An 18,316-nucleotide genomic window follows, 5' to 3' on the forward strand; every position below is an offset into this window, starting at 1 on the left:
CTTAACCCCATTTGCCTTACAAAAACCTAAAAAAACAAAAACAAATAAAACAAAAAACTAGGACCAGAAATAGGGTGGTAGCTGAATGGAAGGAAGGGGTCAGATGAGGAACCTTTCATGGGAGCTGATGATGGTTACTAAGAGAAACTGTAAAGGGAGAAGAGAAGAAAAGAGTCAAGGACAGAATCTTGGAGAACACCCACAGTTAGAGGGATGGTGTAGACTAATGAACCAGCAAAGAAGACTAAGAAGGACCAGCCAAAGAAGATAGAAAGACCAGGAGAGAATAACCAGGAGGTGGGAGTAGGTAGTCAAGAGTGTTCAATGCAGTAGATAGGGCCAGAAGGATGTGAATTGAGACAGGGCAGTTAAGGCAATTACATTACCATTTGGGATTAAGAGATTGATAGTATCTTTGGAGAGAACTGTTTCAATTGAATGATGACATCAAATGTCAGCTAACCAAAGGTTGATTGAGGGAAGAAAAGGCAACAAGTATAGAGTAGAGACTTTCAGTGTCTTTTTCAAGGAATTTTCCTGAGAAAGGGAAGGAAGAATAAGAGGATGATAGCTAGAGAGGATGGCAGAGATTAGTGGGTTCTATTGACCATGAACCTCATCCATTTCCATAACTTCTCAAATATTTATTGAGTACTATATAAGCCCATATTGAGATTTTCCTGCATTGCCACTAGTAGTATAGGATCATAGTTTTGGAGCTGAAAAGGATCTTGGAAGTCATCCAGTTTTAACCTTCTTTTATAGATAAGGAAACAGGCCTAGAGAAGTGAAATGACTTTGTCCTTAAGATCACACAAGAAGTAAGTAGAGCTGGAATTTGAACCCAGACTTCAGGAGTCCAAAATCCATGGCTGTACCACAAGGTCTCAAGACTCAGATTAAATACTCCCCTTGAGGGGCCATCTAAACCGGTGCTTCTCAAAGGGGACAGCATGAATTTTGCCAGGTGTGCCAGGAACCCTCCATATGTATCTGTCTCCTGACTCTCCTGGTGCTAGCCAGTTTAAACATAGTGTGCCACAGTACCTCATGGGAAAGAAATTTGCTGTTTTGTGAGCACTCTTGGTTTAGATCAGTTAATATGCCAGATGCCCAATACCTTTTCAAGTTTGGCCAGACTTCTTCTCCAGGCAGTCATACAGTGTAGCCTAATGCAAAGAGCACTGAATTTGACAGTACAATGCCTGGATGCCAATCCTGCTATTTACAATCTGTGTATTGCAGGACAAGCTATTTTTCAAACTCTCTGAGGCTCAGTTTTCCTTATCTGTAAAAGAGAAGAATAATGTGAGGAAAGCATTCTAAAAACTATGCAACATCATAGAAATGACAGTTACTGTTTATGACCCCAGAGTACTTCATGTCTAGTTCTTTTAATATTCCTATGAAGTTGGAGTATCAGCAGCTTGAGAAGATCCAGAGAAAGTCCCAGAACACATTGGGTAGACCCTTGTAAGGGAAATTTACCTGAGTTCTTGGGCATGAGTCTCATAAGATGTAAAGACATGGATGAACTAGGAGGAGAGGGGCCTACTCATATTGAGCTCAAATCATATCCACACCCATCAAAATTGATTCAAGTATTTGTGCCTTCTCTGACCATAGCCAATCCCATATTATCATCCGTCCTTGGAATGCTAACTTGGTTCCTGATGTTGCTATTCAACCCTTCCTATTTCTGAAATTGATTTGAGCTGGGGTTCTTTTAGGCCCTGCCATCCCCAATATTCTGAGCCTTTAGGAAAGGATTTGCCTGTGGCAGGAAAAGTGCCAGATTTGAGGGTTTGATGACCTGGGTTCAAGCCTCAGCCCCACCTCTTGTCTAGATTTGTGGTTTGGATCAAATCCCTAAATTAGCAAAATAAGGACAGGCTTCTCTGATGGTCTCTTGTTGTTGTTCAGTTGTTTCAGTCATGTCCAATTCTTTGTGACCCCTCTTTGGGGTTTCCTTGGCAAAGACATTGGAGTAGTTTGCTATTTCCTTCTCCAGATTATTTTATAGATAAGGAAACTAAAGTAAATAGGATTAGGTTGCTTGCCCAGAATTACATGGCTAGTAAGTGTCTGAGGTCAAATTTGAACCCAGGAAGATGAGTCCTTCTCACTTCAGACCACATACTCTATCCACTGCACTACTTAGCTGTCCCTGACTTAGCTATCCCTGATAGACTCAAAGGGTTATATTAAGGATTTGGTGAGGAAACCCAGGTTAACCTATTTATAGAAATGTCAGCCCCAACGTGATTAAGATTCTAAGTAAACCTTGTATTTATTGGTCAGACCATCATGCAAGATGTGGGAAGAGACCAGAAGGTTACCCACTATTCATAATTGGAGCTACTAAGTTAAATCAGTTGGGTGACACCAATTGACTTAACTTCTTTCAAGTGGCAAACAACCACTTGAAACAGCACAGAAAAGTGACCCTCTACCTCCCTGCTCCTGTGGCATTTTATGACATTTGTGTTTTTTCAAAGCTAGTTGGTGCCACTTGGGCACCCTGCAGACTGTCCTTCATATGCCCTTCTGCTTAAATAACATGCCTGTCATCCCATTGGGAGGACCCTAAGACCAAGGAGATGGTTCACTGAAGAACACTAAACAGTGGGAAAGAATTAAGAGACAATGCCAGACCCCCTCTAAACAGAATTCATGCATTAGATTTTTAAGATGTAGGGCTCTAGTCTAAAACAAGAGTCTGACAGTCCCTCTTTTCAAATAGAAGAGACCCTAGGAACAAAGGGAATAGTCATTTCTTTAACTTACCCTAGAAATTCTGTTGTTTGTACAAAAATATAGGTTTCTTAGGAATAGAGATTATTGAATTTTACCCTTCTGCTCTTGCTCAGTATCTCAGGAAGTAGGGAATGAATAGCATTAGGAGTAGCTTATATTTATCTTGCACTTTACTAATAATATATTTGATCCTTACAATACCCCAGTGAAGCCAGTAATGTAAGTATTAAGATCCCCATTATTATGTCTGAAAAAACTCAGATGGGGGTGGGGGTGTAGTAGAAATGACTTGTTGAGCAAGATTGGGAAGTGGCTGGACAGTATAATAGGCAGAGCAGAATGGGTGGACCAGGAGTCAGGAAATCAAAGTTCTCTTGTCCCCCAATTCCAATTGTCCTTGTGATCCTAAGAAAGTTATTTCCCAAACTCCCCTTTTAGTGCATTGAATAAAGCACTGGCCCTGGAGTCAGGAGGATCTGAGTTCAAATGAGGCCTCAGACACTTAAAAATTACCTAGCTGTGACTTGGAGCAAGTCACTTAATCCTATTGCCTTACAAAAACAAAACCAGCAAAAAATTCTAAATTCCCCTTTAAGCTTTAAACTTCCACGGCTGGTGTCTCTTTCTGCCCTTGCTACTAATACTGTGGCCTTTTTATTCCTCTCACAACATTTGGTAGTACTTCACCTCCTGTGAAGCAGTGCCAAGTGTCAAATGCATGGTGCTCATTGATTAAGATTCTTAAAATGACTTGAGGTCACCTGGTTGTTAAATGTGAAAATGAGATCTCAACCCCAACTTCAGGATTTTTACCACTTAAAACCTCACATTATTTAAATTAATAAAGCGTTTTTACAAGTAGAATAAACCTTGACTTAAGTCATAGAGCTCCAGCTTTATTTTTCTTAGGCCAGAGGCTACTACCACCACCAAGTCCAATTAATGTAATTTAAGTTAGGCTTCAATTAAAAAACAACCTTCTAGTCAGAAAGATATGGATTCTAGTCCAGCCTCTGCCACCTACCAGTTTGTGATTGGGGCAAATCACTTAACCTCTCAGTGCCCCAGGAAACTCTGATAATCTTCAGTGGTTGAGGACATTTTCCTTGTGACTTGTTGCTTATTTTTTTCTTGTGACCAGTTTTTTAAAAAATCAAAATTAATATTTGAGCTAGAATTTGAATAATCAAATGGTGGTCCAAACCATCAATTGTTTAATTCCCAAGAGAAAGAACTGCCTGCAGAAGAGTTAAAAGACAAGATTTGTCTTATCTTATAGAGCATAGATGAAGTCATAAAGATAAGTTGATTAAGTTGAATAAGTTAAAAAAGGAGAGAAAATGATTTTAGACCAGTTTAAGGAAAATTTTTCTAATTAAGACTATCCAGGAATGAGATGGTAGTTCCTCCATAGTAGAGGTTTTCAAGGAGAGACCAACCTGATGACAGCTGGTCAGGAGTATTGCAGAGGAGAGTTCCTGCTTTAGCTGGGATTTGGGCTAGCTAGGTGATCTTCAAGATCTCTGAAAAAAATTCTGTAGTCAAATTGTAGAAGAAAAGATCTAATCAACTGGTAATTAATAAATGTTGCTAGAAATATTGGGGGAAGAACTACACTGGCCTCCAGCTTTTTGGATCCTAGAAATCTAAAGGAATTAACCTTATTTCCCCACACAACTTTGCCCAAGCCTTTCTTCTTTTTTTAAAAAAATATTTTGTTTTTCCAACTACATGGAATGGTGATTTTTACCAAACATTTTTTGCAAGGTTTTGAGTTTTACATTTTTCTCCTCTCCCTCCTCTCCCTCTTCCCCCAACAGAATGCAATCTGATATTGGCTCTACATTTATAACCATGCTAAACATAGTTCATATTGATCATGTTGTAAAAAGAAGAATCAGATCCAAATGGAAGAAATAAAACATTAGGGAGAAAAAAATTGACAGAGTACATTAGACAGCTTTAAAAATTGAAGATAATAAGCTTTAATCTTCATTTAAACTCTACAATTCCTTTTCTGGATATGAATGGTATTTTCTATCACAAGCCTTAAAATTGTCTTTGATTATTGTCCTGCTGAAATAAATCCATCATGATTGATCATCACCCCATGTTGTTGTTATCATGTATAACTGTTAGTTCTTCTGGTTCGCTCATCTCACTCAGCATTGATTCATGCAAGTCTTTCTACCAAGACTTTGTTCTTTATAGTTAATGTGATCTGTGGGAGTTCTAGGATAAAGGAATATACCTCTGAGGAAGAAGAGAAGCATAGGATTAAGTCTGGATTCCTAGGAAAGAAAATGAGAGTCATTGAGTGAACTCTCTAGAAAGTAATGTTTAAGCTGGGAATGAATGGCCACTTATGAGGATAGTATTGAGAAGATTTCATCCTTGTGATAGAAACTGGGGCTTCTATGAACCTTTGAATTTCATATGATCTCTTTCTAGCTTGGACTTGAGGTTTTCATTTCATCTAAAAATGCTATATTCTCTCATTTTATATACCTCTCCTGTCCCACCCTATTACCCCTCCCCCCACACACACACACTTTGATGGGCACTGCACTACCCTAGAGACCATTCTGCAAATCTCAGCCTCAAAACCAATCTGTTGTGAGCTTTCTGCCTCTTCTTCACTATGTCCCTTGCTCAAGCACATTTTCTCTCAGCTGATCCCAGGCATTGATGGGAGCTCTCTCAGGCATGTCATGTGAAGTTAACAGCAGAATAGGTTTGCGTGATGTTGCAGATGTTTGCCAGACTTCTGCTATCTAACATGCAGAAATCACCTTGACAAACTCTTTTCCTAGGCATACAGCATTATTTACCAGAAGATAATAGAAATCAAAGAGCTGAAATAAAGGCAGCCAATAGTCAGTAGTTCAAACACCTCACCCATTTTCTTGGGCCCCCGTAGATTATTCTGTCTGTCCCACTCTCTCCCCTGCTATTATCACTACAAGTAACCCAACTTCTATCCAATCCACTAATCATTTGATCAGAAATTAACATGCCCATGCTAAGAAGCTGCCTGCCCCCTTTGGAATCAACAGGGATGATACAAGGAGTCTTGGGTGAGAAGAAACTGCCCTGGTCCCTTTTTTCAGCTCTGTCTCTCAGTTTAGTATAGTGGACTGCAGACTAGAGCCCATTCTGCTGTCTTCCCAACTTTGTAGTTTGAAACAAATTCCTTCCCTTCTATGGGCCTTATTTTTGAATTTGGAGGTATCTGCAGGCTCTTGTAGCTCTGATGCTAATGATTTCCTAAGTCACAGAGCTATTTTCCAACTGTGTCTGACATGGTGTTAGACATGTAGATAGTCAATAAATTCTTCTGATTTGCCTTCTCCCACACATATGAAGGGCAATAGCAATATCTTTAATATTATATATAAAATGCTTTATAAAACAAAGCATAACAGGATAGAAACATTTGCTATTATTGTGATCTGTCACATGTAATCATATTTGATTTTTACTATAGTCATGTTGAAATTGTACCAGAGATAAGGCTCCTCCCCTTCTTTGGGCCTCTGTCTTCTCATCTACAAAAGAAAAGAGGTAGCCAGATATTTCTAGTTCTTTCCAAATTCCAGAGATATCTGGCAACCTCCTTTCCCATATGAGTGGCTTAGAAATAGGATTCAAGCCCAGTAGTCCTTCTACTGCTGCATGCTACCTCTGTTAATTCCTTAAGTTGTCTTTAGCCAAAATGGATCCAAATCCAAATTGACTTAATTAACTGTGTTTCTTCTTTATTGATATCTTCCAGGTTGACTTCGCAGGGACCCACAATCTCTTCAGTATAGAGGGAAGCAGAGGATCAAGAAGTGGCTGGGTGGATGATGGGCGCTCTCCGGACAGCTGGATCTCCAGCTATGTGAAGCTTTTGTTTGGGGGGTGGTTGTATTTTTTTCTGTGTGTTTGATTTTTTTTCCTCTCCTTTCAATTTTTCTTTACCTTTTTTTTTTTTGAGTAAGCCAATTGAGACTTCAGAAGAGCAGAAGCTATTCCAGTGGACAGGCACCAATTTGTTTAAAGCCAATTCAATATGGACTCAGCATATGTGTACTTTTTTTTAAGATGGGATGGGGGAAGGATTTTTGTTCATCTTTTTTCCTTTTATTCTCCTTTTCCCCCTTTGTATCTCAGTCCTGCTTTTCAAACAACAACTCATTGAGAAAGATGTCCAGCCTTTCACCATCAAATTCCTTCAAAGCCAGAAGGACTTTCCCTAAGGGCTTCTGCTAGTGTGGAATAGTGGGCCCTTCCATTTAAATCCTTTCTCTTGGTCAGCCAGGAGCTGTTCTGATCCAAGTGTGAGCCTTCCTGTAGGATAACTAAGGAGGGAAAAGAGGTCCCATATGTCTTCAGTCCTAAGTGATATCTTGGTAGCCAGCATTAACTTATCCCTTGGCAGATAGTAAGAGACTAGAGGCAGGGAGTATGCTAGGTCAGACCTCGAAAAATATGGAAGAGCCCAGTGCAGGATTTGGGGAAGGGTACCCCCTAGTCTCATTGTATTCTTTGGTTTCTGGGAATCCAAACCTCAGACCACAGCCAGGAATTGGATCCCCTTCTGTTGGATGTTTTATGCACATACTGTCTATCTGTCTCTTTCTGTTTGTCTCTGTCTCTGTCACTCTTACTCTCAGTCTCTCACTTTATTGTGAGCTTCCTATCTCCAGATTGAGTGGAGCTAAAAGAGGGTTATAAAAGGATTTTCCTGTACCCATTTTCATGCATATTTTTCTTCTGTCAGGGGAAATCAGGAGAGGAAACCAATTGTGCCAAATCTTTGCTAGGAAGGCAGCCTTGTGGTGGTATTCTCGGGCTAGACCTTTTTAGGTGGGTTCCTTTCTAGAACTGGCCTAGTTTTTAAAGAGTGCCAGCAGCACTATCATAGGACATTGGGGACAGACAAGCTGAGGCTAACCCATTTGACCTTGCCATCATATCACTGCCTTGGCTGGGTTCAGGCAAATCTCTGGGACTCGTCTGGGAGAAATCTTTCTATGCCCTGTTCCTGTAAATAGTGAAAGTGAATAACCCATTAGGGACCCCATCTCAAAATGGAAGTGTTTTCCATAGGAATGTACTTATTTTCTACAGAAAGAAAAACCTACTTAACTAGAGAAACCCATTTACCAGCCTAGAAAACCTTCATGTAATCAGCTCATTGCCTGTTGTCATATTCTTGACTTCTCTTTGTGTGTCTGTTTTCATTCTTTTATCCTCATTCTCTCATACTCTTTCCCTTCCCAGTGTACCTGCTATCCCTGTAGGATAACTTCCCTTTGTATTCATTGTTTTCTTTCAATATGATCAAGTGCTGAGGTCAAGTTTTTTTACCATACATCCTAATTGTTCCTTTCCATCTTAGTGGCAAAGGCATTATACCTAGCTAGAGTGGGAAGGTGATGGGTGTTCAAAAGAAAAGTCTTTTTTTTCTTTTTTTTCCCTTTTTTCTGCCTAAAGCTAGGGAAGATTGACTAGGGATGAGTTGTGAGGGACAATTGACAGGGAAAAGATAAAGACATTTTTTACTATTTCTGCATCCCCTTTGATTTGACAGGTTCCCTCCAAGTCAGCTCACCCAAATTGAGACTGTTTTCTATACCTGGACAATTCAAAAATAATCTATTTTCTTGTTCCCTGCTAAATTTCTCTAGTCTTCAAATACTGAAAAACTCTTGACAGCTGTTGTGGACATTTAGCTTTAGGTGATATTATTCGGGAGGGTCACCTGCTCTTTGGCCTTCCATAACATGTGACTCTTTGTTTCTCTCTCCAGCTACTTAGTTGTATCACTGCTCTTGAAAGTCTGATCTGGGAGAAATCCCAATTAAGATGAAGGCTGCATTGCATCTCTGCACCCAGCCCTCTTTTCCCATGGGGCAAACTTGTCTCTTCATTCATTAGTGATTAGTAAAAAACAGTTCCATATTTCAGTGCCACAAATTCCCTCTAGTCTACACTTCCCTCTCCCCCCAACCTCTGCACAGGAATCTCTAATGAGGGCTCAAGGGTTAATTTGTTTTATTTAAAGGTTGGTGGGAGTTTGGGATGGTTTTTTCCTCTCTTCATCTACTTCCCAGTTGTGTTTCAAAGTTCTTTTTAGTCCATCCTTCTCATCCTTTCCTGCCTCAGAATCCCTCATCCTTCCGGGAGGTTACAAAGTTCCACATTTCAAACATTCTTGTCTCCAGTTCACAGAGAGGGTTGTGTCTTGTGTCAGCCCTCAACCGAGACTTTAGGTTCTTCACTTCTGGTCTCCTGGCATCTGAAGCTAGCCTTGCCTTCTTGGTTTTGATCCTGGCTCCAGTGAGAGCCACCTAGTCAGAGTCAGCTCCTGGTACCTGCTTGCCACTTCTGCCCCACTGTATCCCAGGGCTTTCTCTATCTAGAATGAAACTGGTGCCAAGCTAAGTACTCTCTCTGCTCTCCTCTGCCCAGAACCAAGAAAAGCAAGATGTTTTGGGGCCTGGTCTAGGGACTGGTCAGTAGTTTGTAGCATAGGTAGCTCTTGAAGCAGTTAGTGATATTCATTCCCTTTACCATGTCCCTTCCGTTACTCTTCTTATTCTCCCCATTCCAGTGACCTATGCCTGCTAGTTGACATTGTTCAATTCTAATGACTCAGCACTGACAATCTCATCCTAGACCAAGAAATAAAATCTTTCCAGGATTTCAGGAGTAATAGGTATTCTTTATTGGCTGTTTTCCTACTGTGCAGCCATTCCCCTCTCCCCCACTAAAAATCCCTTTTTCCAAGCTAGTAACATTTCATTACTTTCCCAGCAGTCTGTAGAATGAACTTCACCCTCTTCAGAATAGAGAAACAGAAACAACAGTCCATCTAAAGGCCCAAGCCTGCATCTTCCCTGTGGAAAGCAGATAGGCCTTCTAGGCTAAATCTGTTTCTCTTAAAGCCAGAGAATCCCAGGGACAGACCATAGTGCCTTATACTAGAAACTTCCAGCCTCACAAAGTCACACTTTTGTCTTCTCTCCTTTCTGTTTCTCATCTATCTCTCTTTTCTCTTCCACTAACTTTCTTCCTCATCTCCTTCCTGTCAGTGTCTATGGACACTTTTTATTCCTCTGGGCCTCTTCCAGGAACAAACTATTTTGGTGTTGTGTTCTTGATTATCTGAAGTATCAGGGAGAGTTCTTATCCTGGGCTATGTGTAACTATATGAAATTCTCATATTAGAGGGAAGATTAGGCTTTTGTCCTTTTGTTCTTATCTTTTCCCCACCCCTTCCCAAGGACATTGGGTGCTCTCCTAGAAGAAAAAGGACAGGGTTCTCCATTTGGATTTGGATTTGTAGTATAAACTTTGTAGTTAGGCCCCTACCATTCTTCTGTCTCTGCCTTCTCCCCATTATTCTCTTGGCTGATAGCACTGCTGGATAAGATTCCTTACTTAGGGGCACATCCTTACTAGTGACATGAGTTGGGGAAATGTCCACATACAGAAATATGGTGGGTGAGCCCTGTAGTACAAGCTGATGTTTAGGGGTCCTCAAACTAGGTTTCCATGGCATGCATTGGCAGAAATCAAAATAGACTCAATTGCCCCATTGGAGTCAAAACTCTGGCTCTTGACAACCTGGTGGCAAGCCCTGTTTTGTTGATCCTTCTTTCCCAGGCCCATAGATGGAATGTCTTCCTCATGCCCAGAACTGACTTTGCAAAGTTTCTCCTCAAAGTACTATGATTCCCAAGGGGTCTAGGAGTGAGTGTATGAAATTGTTTACTTTTGTCCTGTTTACAGTAGGGAGGGGCCAAACTCCTGGAGCAGTGGGTTGGGACTTTGAAAGCACTAGGAGATCAAATCCTTATTGAATACCTACCATCCTTTGTGATGTAGCCAATGGTTAGCCCTGGGGAAGGGTATTATATTCCTGTCCCTCTCTTTTTCCCCCCTCCTGTTTTCAAAATCCAGAGGTGCTAGGACTAACAGGCCAATAGTCCCCTTCCCAGGTCTTCCTGCCTGTTTGTGTTCCTTCCTTCCTTCCTTCCTCCTTTTAGAATTTTCAACTCCTTAACATATCAGTTGTCTCCTTGAACTAGAGTTCTTGGAGCAGTAAGGTTTTTTTTTTTTAAGTAATAGGAGGAAAGTACTATCCCTATGATTCTCTTCCTCAATTCAGTTTTGTTTTACTTTTGAAGTTTCAGTAAGCAGGATCTAGTCTGGGTTTAAGCCTGCCTGGTACCAGAAAAGGCACAAACAGCACATCTCACTCCTCCTCCAGGTGAGCAAATTCCTAGGCTCAGAGAGCAGGGAATATTGTGGGCCTCTTACTGCACACTGCCAACTCAGCTCACCAGCCTGACCTGGGAACGTGCCTTTCCTGCTATTGGCCGAATTTATACACACCTCCAGATCCATGCATCAAGGCTAGGATCTTTTTTGCTATTGCTTGCCCACCTTACCCTTTCTAGGCCTCTGGTCTAAGACCAGCCCCCTGATGATGTCCTTCCTTTCCCATACTTTCTCATATTAATGAAATTCAACCATCTTGCAAATGAAACTCTGAAAGCCTAGACTTCAGACACCTGACTGGTGATTGGGATGGATAGTGTTGGTAAGGTAGACAGATTACTGGCGCTTGGAAACCACAGCACTGAATTAATGACAATGCCTCTGATCTTGCCATGCCTGGGGATTTGGTTAAAGGATTGACTTGGATGTATGATTTCACCTGTGAGTAGCCTCCTAGCCTGGTCCCAAGCACGAAGGCATAGCAAGCCTTCCACATGCTTAAAAAATAACTAGCTAAGTCTTTATGTGCAAAGTCATCAAAAGCAATAAACTTCTTGCTGACAAGCCCCATACATCAAACTGGTAGGTCTTGGTGCCGTTGGTTTCAGCGTGTTATTTAGCTGATTACCTTAGAATTCTAATTCCAGAATAACCTACCCCCTGTCTTGGGTTTTACCTGGCAAATCTATTTTTTCCCCATTCCTCAGCTTCCCACCCCCCCCCCCACCCCAAGCAAACACTTAGAGCCCCAGCCAGGGGAGAGGAGTCCCACCCACCCTTTGAAAAGCTGCCCCATAGTCAGCTCAGGGCCCAGAGCTTCCATAGCACTTTGAACCCCCAGCACCCCTTTCCCAGGCCACAAGAGGGGGAGAGTGAGGGGGGAGCTTCATGTAGAAATCAGAAAAAGCAGGTAGCCCCGTAGTTAGGGGAGAGCAAAAGAAAACAGTCATCTTCACCCCTCAAGACTCCTTTCCTAAAGAGCTGCTGGTGAGATAGAATCATAGAGCTCCTTCAACACAGTGGACAGGATAGATACAGTGGACAGGATAGAGGCGGGCAGATGTGAGGGAAAGGCTTAAACCCAGGCTCAAAGTTAGTTTTAAAATACTAGTTAATGAATCTATTTTTCTGGGTTTTGTTTTATTTTTGTTTTTGTTTTTGCACAGAAGCTGGTAATCTAGGACCTACGTGTGAACAACTTTATATAAATATTTTTTGTACTCAGTTTACTTGGGTTGGATTGAAACCTTGTATTTAAGTTCCTCGAACACTGTGGATCCCCTGATGTGTATGAATGGCAGACACTTTGTAAATTAAGAGACGTTTGTGTGAATAAAGCTATTTGATGGGGTTGAAGAAGCCATCTGTGATTTGAATGGGTCCTGCAACTTGTGAATTTTTTGGTAGTAGAGGTAGGCCAGAAGTCAGCATCACCACCACCCCCTCCACACTGAGCCCTACATATATACCTCATGGGTACAACCTTGGAGAAAGAATACCACAGCCATTCTGTGAGATCATTAGACAATCTTACCATCTTACAGAAGAAACTCAAGACCAAAGATGGAGAATTACCCTTGCATAATCACTTAGAAAGTTAACTTCAGGTATCTCAGCTCCTCTATAGAGTAGCTAGGGGAACAGGGATGAACAATTTAAAACCTGACTTGTTGGAGGTTGTCAGCTCTTCTCCTAGGACTTCGACCAAAATTCACTAATAGGAGTCTTGAGTTTTGAGGTCTTTTCTGAGTGTGTGGTGGATTTGACAGTGGAGGAGGGTTCTTTTCCTCACCACAAGGAAAGACCCCCCCCCTCCTCTCTTCTCCCTTTTCCTCCCTAGTTAACTTTTCTTGGCTCTCCCAAAGGTCAATTCCTGAGGACACAGTCTTGAGCTATAGGGGCTCACTCTAAGGTACCATAAGTTATCCCCATCTGCCCCCCCCCCCCAGTAAAGTGAAATGATCCCTCAGGGAATGCTGGATTTTTGAACCCAGAGTCTCTGACTTTGTAACACTGCCTCCTGATCATCTATGTTTCAGACAACAGGAACATCGGAATACAAAGAGCTGTGGGAAACTAAAAATTGATCAGAACATTCCAGGGGTTTACAAAAGTGGTTTTCTTCCAACAACTCTGAAGTAGGACCTTAAAACAACATAAATAGCTGAAGTTGGATGAGACCTCAATGATAACCCATTTGAGACCCTATATTCCCTTTTTTTTGCCTGCTAGTGGATCTCTTGTTCTCAATTGCAGGATCTGGGAAAATTTGGGCTTTGAAGCATGCTTACCTCTGGATGCAGGGGAGGAGGAAGAGGGGAGGTTGGAGGTTGAGGTTAGACATAAGAAACCTCAAAGGCCAGGCTTGAGAGCTTAGATTATATTCAGTCTTAGTGATGAGCCAGGCTGAGAGAACATTAGAGAAGCTGTCCAACAGATGCCATGGCTTTAAGTGGAACTAATCACCCCCAGACCTTAGGTGCTTGATGGGCCCCATTACTGTGCTTTAGGAAGATAACAGGGATAGGCTAGGCCTGGAAACAATTCAGTTGAGACGGAAAAAAGATCAAGTCTTTGGAATGTGAGTTGGAGAAACAGATAAGATTCGGCTTGGAGTTTTTTTATAGTCTGTAGAAATAGCAGGCCAAACTTGTAGACATTCCAGTCCTAGGCTAGGAAGAGGTGGGGCAGATGAAAGGAGGAGCCTCAAAAGTGAGCTTCATTGAGTTAATGTTAACCAAAAAAACTTTGCCATCTGGTCACCCCTTGTACTTCATTTTAAGAACGCCAATTAGGGATTATGACAAGCTGAGCCATCTCCAGGGAATGGTGAATAAAATAATGAGACTGGAAACTAGTTAAACTAGGAATATTTAACCTAAAGAATCCTTGTCATGGAGAAGTATTACTATGGGGACTTGTCTTGCTTAATGAGAAGGAAACAACAGAGTGACTTTTTCTTTTTTTCCAAAGGCAGGAAGTAAGGGGGGAAAAACTGGTAATTAGAACATGATGTCTAAAAGTGAACTTCCTCATGAGGTAGTGACTTCTTCATCCCCGGAAAATCTTCAAGCAAAGACTGAATGACAATTTATTGGGGATTTTGCTTAGGGTCCATGACTTCTGAGGTCCCTAATTGTGATATCCATGAGACCTTTAGCTGCTTCCCTTAGAACTCTAGGTTTTATAATGTGATTTCTTCTCCCACCTCCTATCACTCATACTTTCAAAGGAAAGACTGTTAATTACATGGAGCACACTAGTAAATGAAGGTTGAATTTAAAAGGGCTGGGGTCCTGGTGCAGTACCCTCAGGCAGACCCTGAGGGGGAAAGAAGAAACCTTTTTTTTTCCTTTAAAGGGCTCTCCTGGAGAAAAATCAAAGGCCCTGCACAAGTAAAAAGCCAAGCTTTATTTTTAATTGAGAGGAAAATACCTAATTTTAAAAAAAAAAAAACCTGTTTTTTCTTGACTCCTTGTGAGAATCTCTCCCGAGGCTCCATCCCTTGGGCCACCCACCACCCCCTCATCCCGCCGTCACCATGCCCCGAAAAATTGAGGAAATAAAAGACTTCCTGCTCACAGCCAGATGAAAAGATGCTAAATCTGTCAAGATCAAGAAAAACAAGGACAATGTGAAGTTTAAGGTCCGATGCAACTGGTACCTGTACACGTTGGTCATCACAGACAAAGAGAAGGCAGAGAAACTTAAACAGTCCCTGCCTCCTGATTTGGCTGTGAAGGAATCAACTCAATGTTCCATTATCTCCATTAAAATACACGAAGAAAAATTGGGAAAAAAAATACTTTCAGGTATTATATAATGATTTAAAAGAAATCTTTCCACCTTGTATAGGTTTTCTTTTGTAGATATGTAACAACAACACATTTAAGGTTGTATGTAACTAAAAAATTTGTATAGGAGAGTAAATGTTCTGAATATAAATATATAAGTACAAAAAATTACAAAAAATCAGTTCCTTCTCAGAAATGCCATGCAAACAACTATGTACACACAACATATAGGCAGGATAAACTGATAATCTTAAGAATTTATGGTTGTTGACCTCTTTCTGTGTACAAGTTCTGGTGCTAAAATTCAAAGATCCGTTAGATTTGGTCCTCCAACCTCTTGGTGCATGAATGACTATAATTCAAACATGAAGAAGCACTGGGGAAATGTAACCAAGTGAAGGCTCTCAGAAGAGTTGGTAGAATTGATAAGTGAAGGTTGTGGGGAAAACTTGCTGGAAAAAAGTGACTAGAGCCCTAAGGGCAATGCTCTAAAGATAGGTTTAAGAGTGAGAAACTGGGGAGGAAGGAGATTATTTAGGAGAGTGTTCAGATAATCCAGGAGTTTGGTGATGAAGGCCTGGACTAGATGGGTAGCAGCAAAAGTTCAAAGGAGAATTTTGGACATAAAAAGAACTGAGAAGATTTGGGGATTTTTTGTTTTGGAGAAGAAAGTCATAGGTGACAGGTCTCTAGTCCTATTTAACTGACAGGGAATTGGTAGTATCATTAATGAGACAAGAGGAGATGAGTTGATTGAATAAATGGAAAACAGTTGAGTTCTAATTAGGTGTTGAGCTTACAGTCAAATAGGGAAGAACATACAGGAGATTTAGGGCTAGAAAGGGTTATTTTTTATTTGAAATTTATAGGAGGGGCGGCTAGGTGGCACAATGGATAGAGCACAGGCCCTGGAATCCCAACCTCAGACACTTAATAATTACCTAGCTCTGTGGCCTTGGGCAAGCCACTTAACCCCATTGCCTTGCAAAAAACCTAAAAAAAAATATTATAGGAATGGTGAATGGAGCCTTAGGGAAATAGATTGACACAACCTTTCAAGCACCAATAGCAGTATTTATTTGATTTTAGTAGCAGAACTAGAAGCGGATGGGGGAAATGGGGAGCACTCCTCAGTCAGCACCTTGGAAGCTATGTGGGCAGAGCAAGCATAGTACCTTAGAAATGGTTTAGTAGTCCATTTTACAGATGTAGAAACTGAAGCCTCAGTTTCTGCACCTGTAAAGTGGATAAAACATATATAACAGTACCTATTCCCCTTATTACTATATCGTAGAAATATGAGCTTGCATTTATACATTTTCCAGACCTTAATTCAATCTCACTAGTCCTAGTGCTGACCTTATACATGCTTATTGCTTAGAATCCACCTGAAAAGACTAGCAGACAAGTTTCCCAGAATCATAGAATTTAGAGCTAGAATGGACCAAAGAGATCATCTAGTCCAACTATCTCATTATACAGAATACAAAAACTGAGAGCCAAGGGAAAAAAACACTTGCCTGAGGTCACATGGAGAATAAGCAAAAGAGACAAAGATTCAAATGTAAGCCTTGGGACTTCAAATTCATTCTACTGAGTTATACCCCACTCTAACCCATTCTCTACTCCATCCCCAGGAATCCCCAGTATCCTCAGATACTACCTGTCTATCTGAATCCATCTGGTTGGATGCATCTGTGGGAATCCTTCCTGAGGCAGCCTGCAGCATTTCCTCAAGTTCTGGGAGCAAGCAGCCTTGGCTCCAAGAAAAGAGATAATCCCAACATCATGGGAGGTGATCAGACAGGGGCCACAGAATGGAGCAAAGAGGCTAAACCTGGGAGGAAGGGAGGGAAGAAGTTCCTATGTCAAGCATTCTACTAAGTGCTTTATAAATTATTACCTCATGTGACCTAATCATAGTTCTGGGGGTGGCTAGTAGATAAAGCACCGGCCTTGGAGTCAGGAGTACCTGGGTTCAAATCCGTTCTCAGACACTTAATAATGACCTAGCTGTGTAGCCTTGGGCAAGCCACTTAACCCCATTTGCCTTGCCAAAAAAAAAAAAAACCTAAAACCTAATCATAGTTCTGCTACTAACTTGTTGTACACTTAGGCAGGGAACCTCCCTTCTCATTTCCTCATCTTTAAAATAAGAAACTGATCTTGACGATCCCTAAGTCCCATCTTCTAGTTAAGTTTCCACATTCTATGAAGCTGAGCTTCTCAGAACTGAACCATAACAATAACTTATATAGCACCTATGTGCCAGACACTGAAAAGTACTCTACAATGATCTCATTTGATCCTCACCACAACCCTAGAAAGTAGGTGCTATTATCCATATACTTATAGATGAGGAAACTGAGGCAAGCAAGGTTAAGAGACTTACCCAAGGTTACACAGCAAGTGAGTTAAGGCTGAATTTGAGCTCATTTTTCTGACTCAAACTTGAAACTCTCTTACCTACTGTACAACCACCTGCCTCATGTAGATAGAAATGTAAGACATTCACAAAAAATACAAGCTAGTGGGGCGGCTAGGTGGCACATTGGATAGAGCACCAGCCCTGGAGTCAGGAGTACCTGAGTTCAAATCCGGCCTCAGACACTTAATAATTACCTAGCTGTGTGACCTTGGGCAAGCCACTTAACCCCACTGCCTAGCAAAAACCTAAAAAAAAATACAAACTAGAAAATAAATGCATGGAAGAGACATTAACATGAGAATTCTAGGGGTTTCTGATTTTCTGGTTTTATGTTCTAAATAAAGTTCCTTCCAGGCTATCATTCTATTGTCTAAATTACCTTCTTAGACAAACTTTAAACCAATCATCAATCATTTACTTAAACTCATAAATGTGTTCAAAGCATTGCATCAGATGCTAGGAAATGCTAGAAGGACAAAAATATGAGTCCCTATCCCTCCAAAAACATCATGCTGGGAAGAGGTACAGAAAGAAGTATAGTACAAGGAAAACTGAGAAGAGAGAGAGCATTAAGAACATGGGGTAGCAATGTAAAGACTATCAGATTGCCTTCTGCGGGGGTGGGAGTGAGATTGGGGGGAAAATTGTAAAATTCTAAATAAATAAATACATACATACATAAATAGAAGATGGTGTAGGATCCTTCTACTCCTCTAAACCCAGTGAAGCAACCACCATCCAGAACCTCAACATATCAGTTTTGAAGGTGCATGCAAGAGAAATCTTTGACTCTCATGGAAACCCCACTATTGAAGTTGATCTCTATACAGCAAAAGGTCTTTTCTGAGCTATGTCCAGGGGTGCTTCTCATGACATCCATGAAGCCCTAAAGCTGTAAGACCTGCTATATGAGAAAAGGTGTCTCAAAAGCAGTTGAGCACATCAATAAAACTGTTGCCCCAACCCTAATTAGCAAGAAACTAAATGTGGAGCAGGAAAATATTCACAAATTGATGATAGAGATGGATGGCACCAAGAATAAATCTAAATTTGATGCAAATGC

The 18,316-nt window shown here is 41.1% G+C and overlaps 1 protein-coding gene and 1 pseudogene across 3 annotated transcripts in view; both read left to right on the top strand.

Annotated features, from left to right (window-relative positions):
• The window catches only part of STK35 (serine/threonine kinase 35), a 45,064-nt gene extending 38,248 nt beyond the window's left edge, over positions 1–6,816 (top strand). For all 3 annotated transcript variants that reach the window (XM_074211178.1, XM_074211176.1, XM_074211177.1), the window contains exon 4: positions 6,533–6,816. The gene's annotated coding sequence lies outside the window, so the exon portion shown is untranslated. The remainder of the gene's footprint in view (positions 1–6,532) is intronic.
• A 90-nt stretch (positions 6,817–6,906) lies between these two features.
• On the top strand, positions 6,907–17,884 carry LOC141505380 (large ribosomal subunit protein eL38 pseudogene; annotated as a pseudogene).
• The last annotated feature ends 432 nt before the right edge of the window (positions 17,885–18,316 follow it).

Source organism: Macrotis lagotis, chromosome 1 (genome assembly GCF_037893015.1).
Source record: "Macrotis lagotis isolate mMagLag1 chromosome 1, bilby.v1.9.chrom.fasta, whole genome shotgun sequence".
Taxonomy (NCBI): domain Eukaryota; kingdom Metazoa; phylum Chordata; class Mammalia; order Peramelemorphia; family Peramelidae; genus Macrotis; species Macrotis lagotis.